Source organism: Ceratotherium simum, chromosome 23 (genome assembly GCF_057802395.1).
Source record: "Ceratotherium simum simum isolate JZ-2026a chromosome 23, ASM5780239v1, whole genome shotgun sequence".
Taxonomy (NCBI): domain Eukaryota; kingdom Metazoa; phylum Chordata; class Mammalia; order Perissodactyla; family Rhinocerotidae; genus Ceratotherium; species Ceratotherium simum.
Window position 1 is genome coordinate 9,858,996 of NC_141922.1, and position 24,164 is coordinate 9,883,159.

Here is a 24,164-nt window from a genome sequence, read left to right on the forward strand (position 1 = left end):
AAAAGCTGCAGGAATTTCTGGTGTTGATAACCTTTAAGAAAAGAGCAACAGTTACAGCACCAGGATTGTTAACCTGGAAGTAAGGAGACTTGGGGGAGCTGTTTTTGAATATCAGACAGGCTGTCAGGTGGAAAAAGGATTGACCTGTACTGGGCGATTTTAAGGAGAGAATCCAAGCGGAGTGAGTGAAATTAACAGAGAGACAGATTTCAATACAGTGTGTTTTTCCTTCCTTCTCATCCATTCATTCATTCATCCATCCGTTCATTCATTCAGCAAACACCCCCTGGCACTGTGCCGAGCGATGGAGGTAAAACAGAATAAGACAAGAGCCATATCCTCAAGATGTTAGTAATTTCATGGGAAAAACAGACATATTAACAAATCAGTGGTATGCAAAGATGTGGTTCCGAATTCTGGGAGGCCTGAAACTAGTACAATTTGGAAATTCTCTTCAAGAAAAAATAATGCAAGGTTATGAATTTAAAACACAAGCCCTATATAAGTGGGGTGCTACTGAGGGGCCTTGGAGCGGAAGTTTCCATGCTGTGGCCAGGCCTCCCCGGGGTTTCGTGCTGCGGGGCAGGTGGGAATGCCTTCTCTCATGGGGAGCTGGAGGGTTCATTTACTGCAGGAGGCGGGGCAGACACTCGGCAGAGAGGCCGGCAGTGGGAATTCTGGTGTCCACAGTACGGTGGACTTACCTCATGGGTCCTCTGAGTCCTTGTTCTTGGGCTAATTAGTGAGGGCTAAAGACCTTTTCCTTCTTAGTGCTGCTGAGGTTGTCAAAGGCACTTTCCTTATAATTCTGCAGGCTGACCTAGGATCCACCCCACTTCCGGGACTGCATTCTACAGTCACCTGAACTTCAGGAATATACGTGCTGGTGGGGTGTCCGCTGGCACTTATGTGGGGCTGACTGCAAGTCATGCACCCTTCCGACAGCCCCAAATGCTGACAGCTTTAAACCCCACAGCCACCTGGGAGCTGGTGCTGTCATTCTCCCCATTTTACTGCTGATGGAACCAAGGCACAGAGTGGGTAAGTAACTTACCCACAGATGCACAGCTAATAAGTGGAGGGCCTGGGCTTTCAAGGGGCGTAGTCTACTTGTGGAGCCCAGTGCACCTGCTGTACTGCCTCTCCATGATCCTTGCTGCCTAATTCTCTCACAGCCATAGCCTGGAAACACCCCGAGGGGCCAAGATCGGAGAATGGCTAAAATACATCTGTAGAATGGAATCATGTGTGTTTGATCCACACAAAGAGTTCTTACCAGCACGTTGAAATGCTTTGATTACTAGGTGTGAAGGTGGAATACACAGAAATAAGACCAAGTATTAACTATAACCGGGTGTTAACAGTGCTTGAACCCCCCTCAGCCTTTGTACCCTCTCCTGGACAGCTATACAGGCTCGTTCGTTCATGCATCCGTTCAATAGGATTGGAGGCGTGCCTGTTACACACACGATGGTGGGGATACAGGAGTGGGGAGCACATGGTTTCTGCTCTCATGTAGCTCACAGGCCATTCTTCTCTCTGCTCGCTCTGCCTGTACTTTCTCCCTCCGTGTCACACCAGACGTATATTCTAGGAGCCCCCATTGGTCCCCAGTGCCCTCAGATCCAGCCCCTCCTTGCCCCTGGTGCCTCATTTGTCAAAGGGACCAGGGGACCCATAGCCCTTCCGGACTTCAGAGTCTAGGCTCTTCACAGTTGCCGGCAGCAGGCCTCGCAGGCATAACTTGCATCATTAGTAGCTTCTGGAAAGGTCAGGCACCTGACAGCTGAAACCACGGCAGCCACCAGTAGTGAATGTCCTCCCACTGCTCAGAGGTCCAGCCCTGATTGACAGCCGGGCTGGAAAGGAGGAAGTGAGGGCCCTGGATCCCTCAGAAGAAGCTTCAAGATGGGTCTCCACTTGCCACTGTGTTTCCTTAACCTGCTGAGCTCTGTTCTCTTGATAGATGGGGTCGGTCCCACCCGCCAGGGGAGATGGACCCCACAGGCAGGTGCAAGCTGTCGAGGGTTCAAGGCCCTGGAGTAAGACGAGCCTGGCAGGCACCTGTGTCTGCCTCCCTCCAGCTCTTGAAGCCTGAGCAGGTCTCCCACTCTCTGCGACTCAGACTCCCCATCTGTAAGAAAGGGGACAATCTTAGTGCCCTCCTGCAAGGGATTGTGAGGATTAAACGAGATGATGGCTCAAAAAGCTGGGCCTCGGGCCTGGCCCACAGTAGATGCTGCACCAGTTACAGACATGCTATCATTGTTATTATTGGTGGCTGGGCCACCCTGTGGTGTGACACGGGTGAGGACGGGAGCAGGGCTTCCCTCCCTGCAGCTCCAGGAGGATGTCTGGCTACAGCAAAGACATTTCTTCCATGAACAGATGGACATTCCAGGGATAACTGCTGCGGCCAGGCCCAGAGTCTGGCGGGCACCTCTTTCTGCCTCCCTCTAGCTTGACACTACCAGAGGTATGGAAATTTCCTATGAACTTTTAGAAGCCCAACCTACAGACTGAGTCATCCTCTAAAGACTAGTTTTTATTGTAGTCATGCCCATCTGATAAGCATTTGGGCATTACCAATAACCTTTGCTCCTAAAGGGCATCCAGTCGTGTCCTTCCTCCTTTCAGTGCCCATGTCCCTTATGGCCCTGGGACAGAGTTCAAATTCTGCAGCAGGACGGACAAAGCTCACCGTGACCTGGGCCCCCCAAGATCCTCGGCCTTATCTCTGCTCTCCCAGCCCCGCTCCACCTTCTGCTGATCACAGCATCATTTTAAGAGTAATATTAAATGTGGACTCTGATGACAGATGGCCTGAGTTCAAATCATGCCTCTGCTCCATACTGTGCCCCGTTGGGCAGGCCACGTAACCGCTCTTTTTTTTTTTTTTAGATTTTTTTTTTTAATTTATTTTTCCCCCGAAGCCCCAGTACATAGTTGTCTGTCATAGCTGCACATCCTTCTAGTTGCTGTATGTGGGACGCGGCCTCAGCATGGCTGGAGGAGTGGTGCCTCGGTGCGCACCCGGGATCCGAACCCGGGCCGCCGGCAGCGGAGCGCACGCACTTAACCGCTAAGCCACAGGGCCGGCCCTCACGTAACCGCTCTTAATCTGTTTCCTCATCAACATTGTGGTTAGTCCGGCCCTTGCGGTTCTTGTTATGATTGTAAGACGCGCTCAGCAACAGGCATCACGAAACTTTGAAAAAACAAGGTTTATTACTCACAGGTCCTGGGGGGCACATGGCACACCAGGGCCACACATCGAGGTCACAGGTAGAGAGAGTGCGGACCTGGGGATCTGCCTTTATTGGGGTGTCTAGAGTTTTACTGGTTCACTCTTTATTGATGAATTTCAAACATAATGGGAATTAGGGCACAGGAAGTTTCAGAAGACAGGGCCACTCAAGTAGTCAGTTATCTAGGCCGCCCAGGGCTTTCTAAAGGGCAACAGCATGGGTGGGGCCGCCTGGCTCTCTATCTAGCTGTGCAGCTAGCAGTGTGTTTATTAGAGATGGGTGTCTTTGAAATAGATGACTTAATCAAAAGCTGAATGTCAGTTACCTACATTGTGATCAAAAAAGCTAATTTTCAGGCATTTGCGCTGATATAGATGTGGCTATGGCTATAGATAACAACATGGACACAGATACAGATACAGATGTGGATAGAGATAACCTCTGTTCTCATCACCTTCAATAACAGTCACGCTACATGAAGTAACTTTCATGTCCCAGGACTTGGACTATATAACTTGCATATGCTCGGCCCTCCACCTAGAGCGCCCTTCTCTTCCCGCCTTCCTGGTTATACCATCCCTCCTTCAACACTCAACTCAAGCATCGCCTCTCCTGAGAATCCGTCCGCCTCGCACCCCATCCTCCCTCTGCACCCCGCTCAACACAGTGCTTGTCGTGTGTGGCCTGCCTGCACATCTGTTTTCCCACTGAGACTGGGAGCTCCTTGGGGAACGAGAGTGTGTGATTCATTCTTCGTGGGGACTTATTGAGAACCCCACCTGTGCCAGGTGCATCTTTGCATATCCAGGGCCAAGAACGGATGTGTGAAGGCACGCACAGTCTGTCCACTTGTCTCAGCCACACGGAGCCAGAGTCAGCTGCTGGTTTGATGAACAGGACATACAGCTCGCTGACCACTCTGCTGGGCCAGACATAGGCCTGGGCCTCCTTGGGGATTCTTTCTCTCTTCTTCAGCCCCCTTAGGCTTCCATCAGCCTTGCCCACCTCCTCTGACCTCTGTCTCCAGCTTTTGGAGAACTGAAAATGGGGGGATCCCGTGTTGGGGGCTCATGGTCCTTTAACTTTTAATTTCTCTGCTGCTCCCAGCTTGGCCTGCACGCTTGCCAGAGCACCTGCTGTTTATAGATCTGTGTGCTTCGGGATAATTTGAGCACGCCCTGCCAAAGTAGTTCACCACCTTTCTGATCTGGATCGTGAGGAGGAGGAAGAAGGTCATGGGAGGAAGCCAAAGCCAGCCTGTCTGAAATCCATCTGGCAATCATGTCCTGTGTGCTGTGTCCCAGGGCCACACGGGGAAGAGACCAAGTTGCTCAATGGTCTTCATGTAAACACTTGCTCACAGGCACCAAAAATATCCTCTGTGCCTGGGGATTGGCATCAGAAAAAGAGAAGGAAGGGAAGGCCTTGGGGGCAGGGGAGATAAATTCGCTCATTCTGCTGGTTGGGTAGAATGGGATGGGCTCCCTGCACTTTGAAACCACAGCAGATGGACATTCACTTGACTGGAAGGAGAAGGGCAGGGGCCGTCTCCTTCCCGCTGAATCCCCAGTACCTGGGTTAGAGGGGGGTCACTCGTGGAGCGTTTCTTGAGTTGCCCTGAACAACTGTCATACTGTGACTGTGTAGGGTTCCATCAAATGGCAGTACCATATTCCTTAACCACCTCTGTTACTGCATACTTATGTATAATATATATCAACATATATCATTATCATCAGCATTTTTCTAAACAGCACTGTGTTGAACATCTTTATGCTTCTAGCATTTTCCTTCATTTGAACTATATCCTGGGGATACATTACAAGGGAGATCCTGAAAATGTTTTTAGGGTTCTTGCCACCTCTTAGCAATTGTGACTTTGTCGCGGAACGAAGAGAGGAAGGCAGACTGGAGGACAAGAGCTGGAAGATGATCCCTGCGGGGACAGGGAGAGGGACCAGTGCAAAGGCCCGGAGGCAGCAGCAGTGGATCTTGTAACAGCAAGTGGATCTGCTTTCAGCTGGGTCCAGCATGCAGGTCAGGGAGGGCTGACGAGTGATGGTGAGGAGTTGGGGAGGGATGGAGACATGAAGGAGGGGCCAGGAAGCTGGGACAGAGGACCCTGCTCCTGAAGGAGAGCGAGCCGTTCTCGTGCCCTTCCTGTCTTTGGAGTAGTGTTCCAGGAAGTGTTAGGAAAGGAGCTCTAGCAGCTGTGTGTAGGGTGGGCTGGAGCCTCAGGCTCACCCCAAGTCCATTCATAAAATGGGACATTAGTAATTCACAGGGGAAAAACCTATGCCTTCAGCACAGACAAGGATCCTGAAATTCCGGTTGTCTGCAACGTCTGTAGGTCGTTTGCCCTGGTTCCCAGGGTGCCCCAGATTTCGGGAATTTTACAGGACTCCAGGGTTTGAAGGCGCCACAGGTCTCCATGGAACTCAGAGGGCCACCGAACTGGGAGGGAAACAGAATGCCCACACTGCGTGGAAACCCAGGGTCTCCCCGAATTCCAGCATCCAGTGGAAATCCAGAGAGCGGTGGCCCCTGAGTAATGCCACTGAAGAAAAAGTACTCGAGAAAGACAAATTAATTTACTCCTTCAGCTCTGGCCTGGCACTGAATTAGTTCCTTAGTGGTTTGAATGAATGAATATGGGAATGAGTGAGGGAGCGAGCCAGTGAAGGAGGCGTGAGGCAGAAGATGTCCTTTCAAAGCCGTGTCTCTCAGCCATGAATGGAACACTACCCCACCACACCACACCCACACACACACACACATGCGTGCACACACACACCTGGGGAGCCTCCTGGGAGTTTGTAGGTAGGGCCAGGGTTGCTATACACCCTACAGCATGGACAGTCCTGCACTGGGCAGGAAGAACAGTCTAGTCTAAATTGCCAAGATCCCTCTTCGAAAACCCTGGGGGGCCTCTGGTGTCAAGCAGCCTGGCGTGGTATCATGCAGGAGCTGTCAAACTTCTTGTTTTCAGGATCCCTTTTCACCCTTAAACATTCCTGATGGTCCCAAATGTCTTTTGTTTGTGTGGCTTATATCTGTTATTATGTATCATATTAGTTATTTAAATGGAGAAATTCTTTTACATATTTATTGCTTCGTTTAAAAATAATAGTAATAAGTCCATCCCATAGTAACATAAATATATCAGAAAAGCAACTTTCCAAAACGAAAAAGAAAATTAGTGAGGAGGGTGGTATCGCTTTACAGATCTCTTCAGTGTGTGGCTTAGAGGAGAACATCTGGGTTCTGTGTCTGCTGCTACATTCCATCTGGGACAAAATCCCCCCGTCACTTCCCCCTGGGAAACCCCACCGTACGTTTCTGAGAGTGAGAAAGCAAATGATGCCTTAGGAATATTATGAAAATGGTTTTGGCATCATGGGCCCCCCAGAAGGCCTCGGTGACCCTCAGGAGCCCCTGGAACGAAACGTAAGAAGCTCAGGTGCAGTGGTTAAGAACGTGGCTTCTCAAGCAGGTGCCCGTGGGGGCGGGGCTCACAGCCCAGGCCCACCTGCAACCAAGTGAGTGACCTTAGCAAGATATTTAACTTTCCCGTGCCTCACCTGCATCCTCTATAAGATGGGGGAATCATACCTACTTCACAGGATTATTGTGGGAATTAAATGAGTTAATATGTATGAGGCTCTTAGAACAGTGCCAGGTACATATTAAATTACACAGAACTATGTAAGTTACATATGTGTACACACATATGCACATACATGCTATATGTGTATGTACATACAGTACATACAATATATACATATATTTGTGTATATATACACACTATATAGGTTACATTTACTATGCTATTCTAAAGCCAATTAAAAATCTTTTATAAGTTACTACAGCAAAGGTCACCATTTTGCATCATGACTAAGAGACCCCGCAGACCTCTGCTCCACCTCTCTGCTTCCCCAGAACCCAGGTCAAGGGCAAGGTGACAACTCGGGACTGTGCTCCTCATTTTCCCTTTCTCCATTTGCGGGTGAAGCCACTGTCTTCCTTTAGCCACCTGATCGAGAACGTCTGGCCACCTGCCGTGCCGAAATCAAAGAAGGAACCCACGGACCTGGCCCCGGGGATCCCTCGAACCCCAGACTCTCCCGAAGGGCTGCCTGGTGCTCTGTCAGGGGCGTGTCTCACAGGGAAGCGTTTTCCTGGGATGTGTTCTGTCTGGATGCTCTCAGAGCTTTACAAAGTCGTATGCATGTCCTTAGCCTTTGAAAGTACACATAGGTTCAAAAAACAAAAAAGAAAAGATAAAAGCTTGGCTTAGATTATCTCCCCACAGCGTCAGAGCATGTGAAGGGCTCGGGGGTCTCTTACTAAAGCGCTGGGTCCTCTCGCCCCTGCTTCCTGTGCCACCAGGTCCTCAACGCCACGCTCGCCTGGAAGACATTCTGAATAGGCCTGCGTTCACGGCGGCCCTCCCCACTCTGGCTTATTCATTAATTTGATTCACAGATATCAATGGAATGCCTCCTGGTGCCAGGCAGGGTCCAGAGCTGGGGAGCTTCAGAAACTAACAAACAACAATCCCTTGTGAAAGGTACATTCTGGTGGGGGCGACTTCTGATAAACTACAAAGGTAACCAATAGAACCAGGATTTGTAGGAAGGTGAGAAGAGCTATGAGAGAGAGAGAGGACAGAGGACCTGGGGGTGTTGCTGGTGGAGGGTGACCAGGGCTGGGCACACTGAGAAGAGACAGGTGAGCAGACTTGGAGGAAGTGAGGGCGTTATCCGTGAGGGGACCTGGAGGGGACAGCCATTGCCAAGCCCTAAGGTGGGAGGAGTGTGCCTGGCGAATCTAAGCCACAGAGAGCTGGGGGAGCCCCTGCAGAGTGAGTGAGGGGCCGCTAGATGGTCAGGGAGGAAGAGGGAGGCCTCCTTGGCGTTTGGGTGACACGTGGCTCCAAGGGTGTGACACTGTGCCTCTCGATGGATTTCAGTGACTTCTTGTGACTAATTCCTCAGTTCCTCAAATATGCACCCTCACCTCCCCTGGGAAACCACCCAGCCCCATCGCTGAGCTTGGAGCCCCTCCTCTGGGTACCTGTGACATCCCGTCTTGATCTCTACTACATGTGGAAGTGAGTCCACCTGCCAGACTAAGACCCATTAGAGGGTCTTGCAGTTTTCTCTCTGTAAGCAGGAGATCTGGCTGGTCCTGGGTTTCAGGAGCTCCTGCCCTTGTCCAGGAGCACTGCCCCTGATCTCTAAGCCCCTAGGGCCCTTCTCAAATGCGGGCTCTTCTCTAGGGCCCTTTTCATCCTGTCCCCCAATCTCTCCTCCATCAGAACCCCCCATTCTCTCTGTGCCCCTCCCAAGGCACGCAGCCATTCTGCCTGGCATTTGCCTGTCTGATTCCCCCGCTGGATGCTAATTCCACAGGGCAAGGGCTGGGGCTGCTGTGCAAACAGCAGTCTGAACTCTGTGTGTGTCGCCTTCTGCATCGTGGCCAGAGAGATCTAGGATGTTGTGCACCGGCTGCTCTGTTCCATCAGGGTAAGGAGCAGCGACTAGAAGATTTGCCCCAGAGGCCTCTGATGCCTGGCCTGTGCCATGCTCCTGTGCTCCCGAGCCGCTGCGTGCACCCCTCTAGCTGCACCGCACCACCGGCTCAGAGCTTGCAGCCTCCATGGTCCCTGCACGGGCTGTTCCTCTGCAGGAGCACCCCTGTCCTATCTCTTCACCCAGCACATCGTCTGCTGGTCCTTACTCACTCAACGCAGGGGCACCCCCTTGGCGAATTGTCCTCATGTCCCATCTCCTTTTGCGCCAGCCCCTGCCCCTCTCTTGGTGGCGTGTTCTCATCTCACCCCGATGTTCTGTGAGGGTCTGATGTGCCAGAAGGATTCACGTGGCCCTGCCCTCTGAGCCCTGACCGTCTGGAGCAGGGGCAGTGAAGTTGATCTGTAAAGGGCCAGAGAGTAAATATTTTCGGTTTTGCAGGCCAGATTGTCTCTGGTGTGACTGTTCAGTTCTGCCATTGTGGGGCAAAAGCAGCCACAGGCAATACACAGACAAACTAGTTGTGTTCCAGTAAAGGTTCATTTACAAAATAGTCGGCTGGCCAGACTTGGCCCGTGGGCTGTGGTTTGCTGACCCCTGGTCTTGACTCAGTCTGGGCGATGGAGGGAAACAGTCTGACCAGCCCAATGTGTTTCACTATTTGCTAATCCCAATGCCCCCCCAACCCCCCGTCCGCACTGGACAGGGACTCTTCCAGGGCACAGATTGTGGTGCCCTCAGCATCACCCTCAGTGTCCAGCCCAGTGCCTGACAGGGCAGGCAGCCAGGAGACTGAATGAGTCAGTGAGTGAGTGAGTGACCCTCTGCAGGAGCTGAGCCTGGCCACCTGGACTGGACCCAGCCCCTTCCCTCCCAACACCGAATGCTGGGGAGCAGCGGGCTGTGCTGTCTGGGGCCCCTGGGCATTAAACCAAATGACTTGAATGAGCTCTGGGTGGGGATGGGCGCCATCCCCTCGTGGTGGCCCTGGGAGCATTCAGCTCAGCCCTCCAGACTCTGACACCCAGGGAAGGCCTCCCTCCTGGCGACAGCTCACAGATTTCTAAGCGCCCAGCCTTGACCATGACCCACATGAATTGACCTCTCCATGGAGCTACGATGGGTCCAGGGCAGCTGGAGCTTCCTGTTTGCCGTTAGTCCCTGAAAAGGAGGCACTGAGGCGTGAGACCCGCCTGGAGACCAGCTGTCGCCCCCCTGCGCCAGGATCTCTGCATGGCCCTGCCTTGAGTCCTGGCATACACATGGGCAGCGCCTCGTGTGCTCCAAGATCCACACCCATGATTTCATTATCACAACCTGTGCCGTGGATATTATGATCCTCCTTTTACACAGGGCAAACTGAGTCACAGGAATGGTTCTTACCGGAGGCTACACAACGCGTGGGCAGACTCAGGATTTGAATCCAGCAATCTGACACCAGGGCCTTTGCTCGTAACCCCGATGCCAGGCTGACGTGCAGTAGAAAGGATTCAGAGCTGGAGGGAACCAGAGTGCATCAAACTCACCCACCACCCCAACCCCCTGTAGGACAACTTTGCACAGAGAACTGAAGCAATTTGCCCAAGCTCACACAGCATTGGTAGTAGAGGCAGGATTTGAACCTGGGTGATTCGAGTCCCAATCCAATGCTTTATCCACGGGCCCAAACCCCTCTTTTCTTGGGACCTGTAGAAAAACAAAAGCAAGGTTCTCCCCAACCCAGAATAAAACAACCTCTCACCGTGTCCTTTGTTAAAATGTAGCCCTTTTTCCAGGTGGGTGACAATATGAACGTGCACCTTAGTTAGCATGGTTGGGCGCCCTGGGCCTGGGATCATCCAGATGTGGGTTCAAGAATCAGTTCTCAGGTGGGCTTGGGCAGACCTCACCACTCTGACCCTCTGGTTTCTCATCCGGCAGCTGGGGCTGCAGGGCTCCCTTGGCTGGGTCTTTCTGACAATGAAGTGCAGTGATGTATCTGAGTGTCCAGTATCCCGGTCCCTTGGCCCTCAGCAGATGCGGCCTCTCGTCTCCGCTGCCTCGTTAGCTCCTTCGTGCACTGTGTCCCGGGGACCAACCGCGCACCCCGCCCCTGCACTGAGCTGTCGCCTTCCTCCAGGGATTCCTCTGTGCGTGGTCGCCCTGACCCCATCCTGTGCGGTGTTCCAAGTCCAGGAGACCACGCTGGGCTATTTCCACCTCGGGGGCCGTGGCAGCTCCCTTCGGTTCCCGCCCTGTAATTGCAGGATTTTGCAGTGGTTTCTCTGTTGCCTGAAAGTCCTGGTGTTCTCTCCGTTTCTCTCTGACATATAATTGTATCTCAGGAAGCCGCAGCAATTAGGCCCCTGGCCCCTGAGTGGATGCCTTTTTCTATGGAGACAGATGTCTGCGTGAAAAGGAAGACTTTAGCTGGGGAAGCAAACTATGATTAGACAAACTCTTTAATGAGGCCCTCACAGGGCTTTGGCTCTGGGTGGTTGGGGAGCCTTCAAGTCTTCATCAACACTTTCTATCTTCCCTCCTCCTGATCTAGAACAATCTGCAGGAGCCTGGAACGTGGGTGCTGGCTGGGGAATGAGTGATGGGGGAGGGAACAGCAGAGGGTGAGGGCCTCTGGTGTCCAGGAGACTCTCGGCTGGGGAGAGTTGTCATATTTGCAGGCGACGGGGGGATCCTCGGCTCAGGAGCTGCCGGAATGCAGGCCACGTGGAGCCCAGGCCAGCCGTCCAACGCGAGGCTGCCTCTGCGAGGCCTGAAAGAAATGGCGGGGCCCACTCACCTGCAGACCAGTTATGTCACCTGGAGGTAGTAATGTCACCTGGGGGCTAAGAGCTCTGGCCTTGGTTTGTGTCCTGGCTGTACCGCTCACAGGCTGGGTGACCTTGGACAAGTTCTCAACCTGTGTTTCAGATTTTCATCTGAAAAATTAGGATGATAATAGTTCAGTCAACCCTCATTAAAATCAGATATTTTTTGAGCAGTCATAAATCTGTTACCTTAGCAGAGTGAGGACCCCACTGCAGGCCCTGGGGAGGTCCTGGGAATCCCATAAGCATTGACTGTGCGTTTGACACAGAGCAGGAGAGGTGGCTGGCCGTGCCGTCCTGGTCTCCATCAGCTCCTTCCATCTACGGTGGGACTCTTCTGAGGGCTGCACATCAACTCCTGATCCATCCTGGCAATGCCCCTTTGAGGTAGGTGCCAGTTTTAGCATCACCAGCCTCGCTACACAGAGGAGGAAAAAAAGGCACAGAGAGGTTAAGAGACTTGCCCAAGCATGCCCAGCCAAGATTTGGCAGACCTGGATTCAGACTCAGGCAACTTGGCCCCGTAGTCCATGTGCTTAACCACTAGGCTTTCCTGCTTCTCGGAAGGGAGGGAGGAACAGCTGTGCGCTTGTGTGGTTCTCACGATGTGATGTGTGCTGTGACCAAGGCGTGCACGGGGATGGGGCGGGGTCTGTCTGGCTAATGTGGGCCTGCGCCTCCCAGTCTCTGTCTCTATGGTGTTTGGAGGACGGAGCACCCCTCCATGGAGGGCTGTGACCCACCTCCCCCAGGAGGCCACGCAGCTCCCCTCTGGTCTGCTCAGAAGGCAAGAGGCCCCCATCGGCTTTCTGGAGCCCCTGGAGCAGGCAGGGAGCTGCCGAGCAGGGTGGGGGCGGGGCCCGGACCCATCTGTTTGGAATTAGACACAAATTGAGCACAGTTGGCCAGAAACCGGCTCCATTAAGCCAGAAAGCCGAGTTTGGAAACACTCTGCCAAGTGTCTGAGCAGAGCCCACTCTCCTCTTGAGGTTCCATCCGGCTCTCTTTGCTCCAAGGCTCGTTTTCGAGCACCCTCTCTGTGCTGGGCTGGGGGACAGACATGAGGACACCTTTCCTTGCCTTGTGAGGGTGTTAGGAGGGGGACAGTGTGCTGGGGGCACACCTCGAGACCAGAGAAGGACTTTACTCCAGGGAGGACAAGGGTGACAAACAACAACAATAATAATAGTCTCTATTATGTGCTTACGGGGGGGCCAAGGGCTTAACATTTTACCCATTAGGTCAGTATTAGTTTTGTCTCCAGTTGATGGATGAAGCCTAGGCTCCTAGGGGTTAACTAGCAAGACCCCACAGCCACTGAATGACTGTGCCGGGATTTGAACCCAGGCTTTCGGATGCCAGTGCCCGGCTCATGTGATGTGGCCAGCTGTGGTGTGGCGTAAAGAACTCCAGGATCCAGTCAAAAGGCCTGAGTCCCATTTCTTGCTCTGTCTCTTACCAGCTGTGTGGCCTCAGGCAAGTCGGTTGACCTCTCTGAGCCTCAGGCCTTCGGCTAAGACATATAGTACATATGACATTGTAGTACCTTCCCACAAGGGCAGTGCGAGGCGATCCAGCCACAGCGAGCCTGTGATGTGCTTCGAAAGTCAGAAAGGACCTGTCTGTGCTTCTGGGTGAATGTGTCACCGTCCCCTTGGCTTTTTAGTTAGGGGTTGGAGAGATGAAGGTGGGGTCGGGCCCGAGGGAGCCCCTAGGGATGGTGTTCCCAAGCCCTCCTTCCTGGGATCCATTTGGGTTTCTTTTTGAATTTAAAAAAAATTTCCTGGATCTGCATTTGCACATGTCTCCTACCTCCTCTTCCTTGCTGGTGTCCTAGATTGCCTCCGATTTCTCCCTCTCTGCTCTGGGTCTGAGCCTCTGCACAGGAAACCCCATGTCCTGGGAGGCTGTCTGTGTAAGTCATCCCTTGAGGGATGGCCAGGTCAGAGTCCTGGAGGCTCCTGCTCTCCGTTGGGCTCTGGAGGTCTAGGTACCACTGTTTCCTGGGGTTGGTTTGGTTGGTTTTGTTTTTTTTCTTTTTTTGATAGTATTATTTTCGGATCATAAAAGTAACCATGTCCACTGAAGAAAATCCTGAAAAGAGAGAAAAGTGTAAAGGCCCAGGGGAAGAAAAATCCTGCAGATCTGCCCATCTTGGAGAGTACCTATCTTAGCATTTTAGAATATTTCCTCTCACTGTATTTCTGGTTCCTGTATTGTTAAAACTGTAATTCTGATTCCGATATCGTCCTTTGTTTTTTCCAATTTAAGGGTATATGTTTCAGAAGATGTTTCCTATGTTATTTGAAAATCTTCGTGAGCATTATTAATGCTGCAGACTTTTCCGTCATATGACAGATACTTGAACGTTAACATGATGTACTTGATAATTTGCTGAGGGTGGAGCGTGTTGGAGGTCTCTGGCATTTTGCTATTAAAAATTAACACGATGATAAACCTCTTTGGGCACAAAACTCTGTCTGCACGTTGGGCCATTTCCTAGACTAGATTCCTGGCAGGGAATTTCGGGGTGGAACCCGAGCGCTTGTGGAGGCTTCTGATGCCCCGCGTGAATGTCCTTCTGTTCTAGATGAAGGCTCTGGCGGACCAGAGCTGGCGGGAACAATGTCTCCGCTGCAGGGGCCTCTGTTTCTGCTGAGAGGGGATCGGAACCCACGTGCTCCGACTCAGAGGGAAGATACCAGATGGGCCAGACCCCACGTCTTTTCTCCGTTACTTTGAAGCTGCTCTAGGAGTCCCGATGACCTAAATTAAGTTTCACTTGGCGCTGGGACAACTAGCAGTGCTGGGAAGGCAGAGCGTCAGGACACGGGAGCTTTTGCGATGCTGGACGGGGTTCACGTGGAATACAGACAAAACAGCGCACGTGTGTGCGCACACACTCGCCACATTCTCCGTCCATCCGCTGCTCCTCATCCTTCCTCACTGGCCTCTGGATATTGGACCTATTACGCATTTTACTTCTTTGCTGATTCTCTCCTGCGCCTAGAATTGAAGCTGCCTTCACTGTTTTGCTCCCTGCTGTAGCCCTGCCTCCTGGAACATCACCTGGCGGTGGCAGGTGTTCAGTAAATAAGAATGGAATGAATGGTGAATGGGGGAAAATGTAAAGACCCCCTCACAGGTCGCCCCAGGGGGTTGTTATAAGTACCAATACTTGACCATGTTCATTGAGTGAGTTCTCGATGTGTGCCTGGCATGTGTCCCCAGATGCCTCCCATGTCACCTGACGAGGTGGCTCTGTTATTGTCCGATGTGTTTCCTCACTCCCGCCACTTTGACATTATAACAGAAGCATTTCCCCACGTTTTTAAAAATTCTTTATGAACTGGAATTTTTCTTCTTTTAACATATATAAGAACGTTCCGGAATGTGCTTGCTACTCTCCCTGACACTTTGGATAGCTCTGGTGTTTACCTTGGAGTGGAACTGCTGGGACCTGGAGTATGCCTCTATGTAACGTGCCCCAGTACTGCCAGCTGGTTCCCCAGAATGACTAATGTGTCCACCTTCCCGTTGACGGGGCGTGAGCTTCCCTGTCTGCACACACCCGCCAGCACTTGGCATCACAGTGCCTTCCAATATTTGCCAGGCTAATAGGTGTCAAGTGAGGTCTCATCCTGTTTTCATTTGCTTTCTCTGATTGCTAATGAGACCTCAGACCTCTGTGCCCACCCTGCCCTCAGCCCGGACCCTCACCCACCCCGGGCTCGCCCTCTCTTCTGCTTGTTCTTCAGGATTCAGCGTAGACATTCGCCCCTTCATCAGGCTCTGGTCCCGGGCCTCTCCTCTCTGCTCCTTCTAGAATAGCAGGCTAAGATAGTGTTTACAGACCCAGCTCTGGAGCCTCGCATCAGCAGACTGATCAAAGTCTGCTCCAGCACCTATAAGCTGTGCAACCTAGACCAAGGGCCTTAACCTCTCAGATCCTCAGTGTCCTCACCTGCAAACCAGGGATTAAAACTGGCACCTCCTGGGAGAGTTTTCTTGAGAATTAGGTGAGATTATTTATGCAAAGAGTTTGGTCCCTAGTGTAGCTGAGTAACGGTAGCTTTTGGGTGGCAGAGCCCTTGCCGTCCTGCCTTGTCATCAACTGCTTACTGACTGGCCCCTGCAGCCTGGGAGGACTCCAGGGTGGGGCTGCCTTCAGTGCTGCGTTCTATTTCCAGCTCCCGGCAGTGCTGGGCAGACAGTCAGACCTTGAAGGAACCGTGTCAGCCTTGCTGGAGGAGAGTTCAGCATCAAATGATGGGTTGGTCTAGATGCCTTTTTAAAGTCCCCACCAACCCTGAAATTCTCTAATCAGGAAATTACCCAGGAAAACGTTCTCCTCGCAGGGTCCTGTCTAAGATTTCTAAATGGGGCTTTATTACTCACTGCAGGTAATTATATGAGGCTGCTGCAGTGGCAGGGAGCTCGTCATGGCCTGATGGCTGGTTGGTGCATTTTGGAGGCTATCATCTTTCCGCTGACCAGGGTATCGGAATCCTGGCAGAGGCAGGGTGGTGGGAGCCAGCCCTGGAGGACTCAGCTTCAAGCTGGCGGCCCTCCACTCTCTACCCCAGGGGGTGGCAGGTCAGCTTCTCATGTGAATAATATCAGGGATGTCACGGACAACAGAAGCAGAGGAGACCTTTAGAACATCCAGCCCAGGGGTCACAGCCTCATATGTCCACAGGGGCCCTGTGGGCAATAAGAATGGAAAAAGGCCTGGGTAAGGCAGTAGAGAGTGGTGGGGCCTACGGCAAACTGGAAAACTGACCAGGGTCTGACCCAAGGAGATGGCTGCTGCTCCGCTCCAAGGGATTGTCGCTGTGGGGAAGGTGAGCCCAGGGTTCCTGAATATTCCCCTCCTTTATCCAAGGAAGGCAGAGGTCCAGATTTTTATGTGAAGCTTTCTGATTTTTACAAGTTGCAGCTAGTTCAAATTTTTGTCAATTGCTGTGCAGTGCGGACAAAGCACACTCATGAGACAACAGCTTCTGTATCTTCTGATTTAGCACAATCTTGGGGAAAGCGAGGGACTCACCAAACGTCCCTGGGGAGGTAGTGACCCTGGTGGACGTAAAGCACGATCCTTTGTGGCTGAGTCCGGGCGTGTTGCCTACCACCCTGATGGGATCTCACCACCGCCTCTTTCCGAGGCAGGAACTGAAACCCAGAGAAGGAAGGGACTCGCTCTGAGCCACGCAGCTTGTGATGGCAGGTCTGGAGGAGGGCTGGAGCTTTGGGACTGTCCAGCCACTGTGCTGCCACAAACAACCCTGGGACGGTTTCAGTGAAAGCCTGACTGGGAGCTTGGCACGGGGCAGATTCTGACTCACCGCCAATCAGCAGGAAATGGCTCGCGCACCAGTGAGCAGGAAGCCGCCAGGCACTACGGCTGCCCGGGGAGAGCTGTGTGTGCATTTGCTAAACTAAGGCTTTCAGTCCCGAAGGTGCAGAGAGCTACTCTGGCCTCTTTGTGGAGGGTCCTCCAACTGATGCCCGCAGTCTGATCGAAGGACGTGTTCTAACCCTGAACTGCATTCTTCAAGAGTCTGCCTGGAAAGGCCCAGGCTCAGTGGGGGATGTTTATTCTCCTTTGTGGTCAGCCACAGGCTTGGGGAAATGAACCTGGGCTTGGAGTTGTGAGCAGTTCCAGTTCACCATGTCCTGGCTGTAACACCGGGCTGGCTTTTTCAATCATTGTGGCCCTGCCAGCCACAAAGAACTATTGTGAGAGTGTAGTTAAGAAGACAGATCTAAACTGCCAAGGCAAAGGCTAGAGAAATATGAACTATTTTCAGTCTTATATTCCTCCTCCCTGAAGGGTGACATTTGAGCTGGGACAGGAATGATAGGAAGGAGTCAGAGAATTCAGCAAGTGCAAAGGCCCTGAGGCAGGAAGGGGCTTGGAGAGTTCAAGAACGGATATGGATGGAGTTAGCAGGACTGGAACACAGAGAGCAAGGGAGAACGTGTGAGGCCAAAGCAGAGAGAGGTGGCCCGGGACTGCCAGGAGCAGGGTGCAGTCTCTGGAGCACGGACGAGCTGCCTGGTATCTTACGGGAAGATCCTCTCCCCTGAGGTGGTGGCAAGGAGCTGCTCTCTGAGGCAGGCCCTTCTACCAAGGCCAGGACTGTGGGGTGGGAGCACAGAGAGTTCCAGAAAATGGAGAAGATAATGCGGAGGGCGAGGACTGATTACCCGAAAGACATCAAGGAGGGGAGGGGTAGGCCATCTGGGCTGTGGCATGTGAGTAGGGTTTGGCTGGACAGTGGGAGGGAGATGAATATTCCCGATAGGGCTCGGGATCAGCAGAGAGGCCAGTATGGAAACGAGCGGTGTTGCTTCTCTCTCCGTATGGAAGCTGTGTGCGAGCCACAGGCCTGAAGAGAAGGCCTGAGGCCCTGGACTAGGAAGGGCAGGGACAGACCTCAAGGGTCTTTACAGGCAGACCCATGTAATGTGTGGACCCCACCTCTCCACCTGGCGCCCCAGGAATGCAGGACCCCGCCGTCCCCCATTCTTTCCAGCCTCACTCATTTGCGCAGAGGTCCAAGGCCCAGGAGAGAATCTCGCTTTCTGAGAATGCAGACGTCTGAGGAGCCCCCAGGGACCCCTGTGCTCCTGTTGTGGGAAGGCAGCCTGTGTGTGACCATCGCACAGAGAGGGCGCGCAGTGGAGGACAGGGCTCACCAGCAGGAGACCGGGCAGCGTTAGAAGGAAGGAAGGCGGCCAGAGGCGGCCCTTACTTTCCTGATCGCTGCCATCCGCTTCTGTCCCGGAGCAGGAGGCGCGCCCGCGCTTCGCTCCATGCTCCCATACGGCGGTGAGCAAGAGCATGTGGCTCCCGTCCACTCTGAGCTCACCTGTGACCCCAAAACCACGATGAAGAGCACCCATCCCATTGCCAGGGAGCATGCTGTCAGGCGGGACAGGGTCACACGGAGAGTGAGCCAGAGGTTGGTCGGTGGTGTCACCTTGGAGATTCCGCTATGTAAGAAATGACATCTCTGTTGTTGGTGTCACTGCAGTTACTGTGCGGTAGAGCCACTCGTCATAGCTCGTTGGTCCCTTGCGTTCCTTCTGTGCGTGTGTGTGTGTGTGTGTGTGTGTGTGTGTGTGTCCTTCTCATCTTGTAAAGACACACACACACTCATCCTTGCATGTCATGACTATTGGCCAGGTGCCCGATGTGCTACAAATGTGCTTCCTCATTCAACTTTCTTTTTCACTGTTGTTCCGGGAGTTCCATCCCATAGAGCAGGGTCAGCAAGTGTGTTCTGTGAAGGGCCCGAGAGTAAATATTTTAGGCTTCTAGAACCGCACAGTCTCCATCACAACTGCTCAGCTCTGCCGTTTCAGCACAAAAGCCGCCACAGGCAATACGGAAATGAATGTGCACGACTGTGTTTCAATAAAACTTTATTCACAAAAACAGGCAGCCAGCCTGCGGGCTGTGGTTTACCAACCCCGGCCTTAGGGAAGCTAGCATGTCTTACGTGTTCTGTCTTTTTCTTTATGTAAATATGGAATTGTTTTTTTTGTGAGGAAGATCAGCCCTGAGCTAACATCCATGCCAATCCTCCCCTTTTTTGCTGAGGAAGACTGGCTCTGGGCTAACATCCGTGCCCATCTTCCTCCACTTTATAGGGGACGCCGCCACAGCATGTCCGGAGAAGCGGTGCGACGGTGCGCGCCCGGGATCAGAACCTGCCGACCACTGGCCACCGCAGCGGAGTGCGCGCACTTAACCGCTGTGCCACGGGGCCGGCCCCTAAATATGGAATTTTACACTAAGCAGGGAACTTGCCCACTCCAAGATTAAAGGGGAAAAAAGCAAAACAGAACAAGGAGAAAAGTACTTAAAAGTGGTAGGAGTGGGTGGTTCTGGACCTGCTGACAGCGTCTTGGTGGGTGGTGAGTCCTCAGGAGGAGACATGAGGGGGCACTGCTGCAGACAGAGGCAATGGCTTGAGTGAGGCCAGAGGCATGGGGCCTGGTGCCCCCCCCATGCAGGGGTGGACCGGAGGGGGGCTGGCACCCAGAGGGGTTTCTTCTATCCCTGTGCCTCTCCTCTGACCTTTGCCCTCCGCACTGACCTTGAAAAGCGTGTTTCAGGGGTCACTGGGCCCATCATGTCTTGAGAGACCTGTCCAGTCAGCCAGCTGGTCCTTGGCTGCCCCAGTGGGACCCCAAGTGAGGACCCCACCTTCCACAGAAGCCACCAGTCCCCTCCCCTGCCCCTCTCCCCCGAAATCTGGACCCTTCCATGGACTGAGTTGTCAGTCTGATCCTAAAGAATCACATGTAAGTTTTACACTAAGCAAAAGGAGATTCCTCTACCCTTTTCTTCTGACCCCATTGCAAAGGTGTCCTTATACCCAGTGCTGTGTGTAAGATACGACTTTCCAGTCAAAATGGTAATTATAAACTGAAAAACCCACACTGGTTTTACAAAGGGCCGATGGGGAGATGTGTTGGTTTTCTGGATTTGAAGAGGCTGCTTTCTCCTCCTTTCTGCCGGGCCTACATCCCCCGCCCTCGGCTTGGTCAGCCTGAGGACACACTGCAGAACCCAGGACTGAGGGCTGGGCAGTCCCTGAGTAGATACACAGCTGGCCACGTGACCTGGGAAAGGCTCCTCACCTTTCTGCATCTTGGTGGACTCTCCTTAAGAATGGAAGCGATGATGTGTGACTCTCCAGGTCTGCAGCAAACGTGAGGGGAGGTCACTTAGGATAGTGTGTCACAGTTGCTGTTAGCTCCAGAGGCTGGCAATGTCTCTGAGTCAGGTACTGACTCTGCCGTCTACTCGCTGTGTGACCTTGGACAAGTGACTTCACCTCTCTGTGCTTGCCTAAATAGAGTTTGATGATAAGGCACCCAATACTAGGTTGTTTGGTGTTTGAAACAAGGCACATGTAAGTAGTTAGTAAACGGTAGCTATTATATGTAAAGTACTGGTGCATAGTGGGTGTTCAGTAAAGACAGTCGCCCTTCTGTGTTATTAGATGTGCCAGAAAGATCCTATTGTCCTAATCTTTGCCACTTTCACCGGGACTGCAGATTCCATGCACAAGCACCTCGCCATGCACCGTTAACGAAAGCCCGAGCCCAGAGAACCTTGCTTTTCCGTCCTTAGCAAGCTTTGGCTTGATGAGAATTTTCAAAATGTGTTTGTCGATCTTTTAAAACCCCTGAGGTGAGTATTTATTGCCAAAATGTGCAAGTATTTCAAAAAGATTTAATTCAGGCGCTGGATAATAACGCTGGAGATTTAAAGAGGGAAAATGATGAGGTTTTCCTTTCTCTGCCCTCTATCTGCTGTGGCCACGAGCACTTCTGTTTATCACTTAAAATCTCATTGGAAAAGGTCGCCGTGTATTTGTGTGAATCACCCTGGGGGAGGACTTAGGAAGGAAGACCTGGGGACTGGCCTCCTCAGGTTCCTACTCCATCCCTGTCCGGCCCGATGACGTGGTGCCCTGCGTCCCTGCTGCTCCCGGCTGTGGTGGCCGCCCCTGGGCAGAGGAGGACCACGGAGCCCGGGCATGTGACTCTGTCGGTGACGATGAGAAGATCAGACGCCTGTGCTCGGTGTGCCGAGGTTGCGAGCCGCCTTCCATCCGCTCTCTCACGGTTACTCCTGTTCCCATTCTTCGGAGGCGGAGACTGAGGCTCCAAACGCTTTCGGCACTGGTTTCCAGTAGGACCGCAAGCACGCGGCAGAACCTGCAGCTGCCTTCAGAGGGCAGCGAGCCCCTCCAAAGGCCCACCCTCTGCCTCGGCTCATCTCTAACTGCATCCGCAGGTATTCCCCTCGCCTCCTGCAGCCCGGGTTTCATTTGATGTGAGACGAAATGAGAGGCGATGAAATATTTATTGGCCTCGTGTCTGATCGGCGCCGTCACAGGAAAGCCCAGAGAAACACTTTGGAAAGTGGAGCTGGTGTTCAGAAGGCCACTAATTGGTTTGTTCACAAGGCTTCGTCTCTGATGTTGCAACATCCCCCGTGAAAGATGGTCCTGGCCTGGGAGCTCCGGTGGGAACAGGGGTGTGGCCGGGTTTCCCCAGGACAGAGCTGACCCAGAGGAAGGGACTCATAGGGAAATTGTGAGCAGCCTCTCCCTTTGCTAATTTGTTGGATGACATGTCACTGCCCTCCCGGGGTGACATGATGGGGCCCTGCTTCCCTCTCTGACCCCGTCCTGTAAGATTATCCCTCTGCTCAGCACGCTGGCACCACACTGGCCTTCGGGCTGAAGACGACCAGCTCGTTTCTGCCTTGTGATCTCACTGACTCGCCCTCTGCCTGAGCTCCTCTCTCCTCGCCCCGTCTCTGCGTGGCTGGCTCATTTAGGAGCTCAGCCGCCAGCTCTCCCCGGTGCCGCCTTCCCTGACATCCACTGGCACGCCACCCCTTTCATTTCTGCAGAAGTGTTTCCCGTGCTCTGCCTGATTTGATGCGTGAGCTTCCAGAGGAGAGGGATTTGCCTTGTTCACTGTTGTGTCACCAGCCTCCAAAACAGGGCACATCCGGGGCCCCAGTGAGTCTTCGCTCGATGACCGATGGCTTCTGGTTGCTCGTTATAAAGCCACGAGTTAGGACTAGGCAGTTGCTCAGGAGCCTCCCTGCTCTTGGAAAAGCTCTCTGAACTTGAGAGCACTGCACTTCCAGGGCTTTCTCTTCCTGACAGTCACTACTTAGACCAGCCTCATGCGGGGTCCCAGTTCCCTCCCAGCAGAGCCTGAGGCAGGGATTGGGTGCGCGTGGATTACTAGAGGTGCTCCCGGAGAAGGGGTGAGGGAAGCAGGAGAGGGTGGGTGAGGGACAGAGGCTGAGCAACCATGTGCCTCCAGCTGGAGTCGACCTTCAGCCTGACCCCATGGGAGCCCTGGTGTGCAAAGTGCACCCACCACGGGGTTGGTCCCACATGGAGGCAAAGGGAGCCCTGGGTCATATAGCCCTGGGTCCCCCAATCATTGCCTGGGGGCTGCCAGGGTGGGGGGGCCAGGGAGTGGTCACCTCCCAGACGAGGCAGCTCCTCTCTGGCTGGAGCAGTCCTCTGGAGCAAGGGCACTGTGAGCTGCTCGCAGCCAACACCCACAGCGGCCGAGGAGTGGTGGCTTGGCCCAGAAAGGGCCGTAGAGCTGGGCACCAACAGCGTCCACCCCACAGGGCCCTGGCGCCTTCCAGGCAGCCTGAGCCCCGCGGAGGAAACGAAAACCTGAAACCTGCCTTTCCAGGTGAAGTGACTCCCAGGGTCACTGGAAGTAACCTAAGGAACGTCCGAGGCTCTTGGTTACCACGCCGTCCCTCCGTGCCACTCAGGTTTCCTGCTTCTCCTCCAGCCCAGAGAAAAGACATAACGGACTTTGTTTTCTTAGTGTACCTACTGTGTGCAGGAACTCGTCTGCGAGCTTTGCACATATTATCTTATTTAACTCTCCCAACAACCCCTCGAGGTGGGTCTTATAATCCCGGTGTCTGCAAGATGGAAGCCACGGCCCTCAAGGTAAATTAGCTTGCCTGAGGCCTCACAGCTAGAGAGTGGCAGCGTCAGAACCCCACCCAGGTCCTCTGGGCCAAAGCCTGTGATCCTCCCACTCTCCACACTGCCTCCATGAGCTTAGGTGGGGAGAGAAGAGGCACCCCTCCGTCTACAATCTTCTGAGCCTCCCACTTGCCCTTGGGGTAAGGCCAAACCTTTGGGCCTGGCTTCCTGAGCCCCTCTGTGTTTTGCCACCTTCCTTCCTATCCAATCCCATCCCTCAGGGTAGCCCGCCACCACCTCCTGCTGTAGTGTGAAGGGGAACTGGATTTGCCCAATACCTGAAATACTCACCCCTGTTTGGGGAGCCCTCACCATGTGCCCAGGCTGGGCTGTGCACTTCATATGGTTATCTTGTGGAATCCTCACAAGAACCCATGGGGTCAGCCCTGTTTTTCTTGCCTTAGAGATGAGGAAAAGGAACTCGGAGAGGTGAAGGAGCTTGCCCCAAGTCTCGTAGCCAGTGAGCAGTAGAAGCGAGGATTGAACCCAGGTTGGCCTGGCCCCATACCTTCTGCTCTTTTCTACTAGACCCATGTTCTCCAACAGAACTTTCCCAGTCATGGCAGTGGTCTATATGTGCACTGTCCAGTCCAGTAACCACTAACCACATGAGGCTCTGAAGTGCTTGAAATTTGGCTTGTGTAACTGAGGAACTACGTCTTATATTTTATTTAATTTTAATTAAAAATAGCCACCTGTGGCCCATGGCTGTGAGGAACTGTGAAAATCTTGAGATGTTACCCTACTTACAAGCTGAGAAATTAGTCTGCTGGCAGAAGACGTGAGCTTCCTGGATCAGAGACAGAGGACGCTACCACTCACAGCAGACAGGCAGCCTGAACTTTGTGGGGGCCTTATTGCTACTTGCTGCTCGAGTTCCCGTGGCTTTCCTCCATAGACCGGGAACCGTGATCTTTTATAATGGGCTGCAAGCAAACCTGCCCAGAGCTGTGCTCTGGAGGGACACACTGCCTCTATCTTCCATTCTCTATACATCCTTGAAAAGATGGT

At 53.0% G+C, this 24,164-nt stretch overlaps 1 protein-coding gene across 3 annotated transcripts in view; it reads left to right on the forward strand.

The window, feature by feature from the left end:
* ST3GAL1 (ST3 beta-galactoside alpha-2,3-sialyltransferase 1) overlaps window positions 1-24,164 on the forward strand; it is an 89,518-nt gene that overhangs the window by 24,030 nt on the left and 41,324 nt on the right. Inside the window, exon 1 of one of the 3 annotated variants that reach the window (XM_087447427.1) lies at window positions 789-1,041. The exons of the other annotated variants lie outside the window; for them this stretch is intronic. The gene's annotated coding sequence lies outside the window, so the exon portion shown is untranslated. Of the gene's footprint in view, window positions 1-788; window positions 1,042-24,164 lie in introns of those variants that run through there. 3 annotated transcript variants of the gene reach the window in all.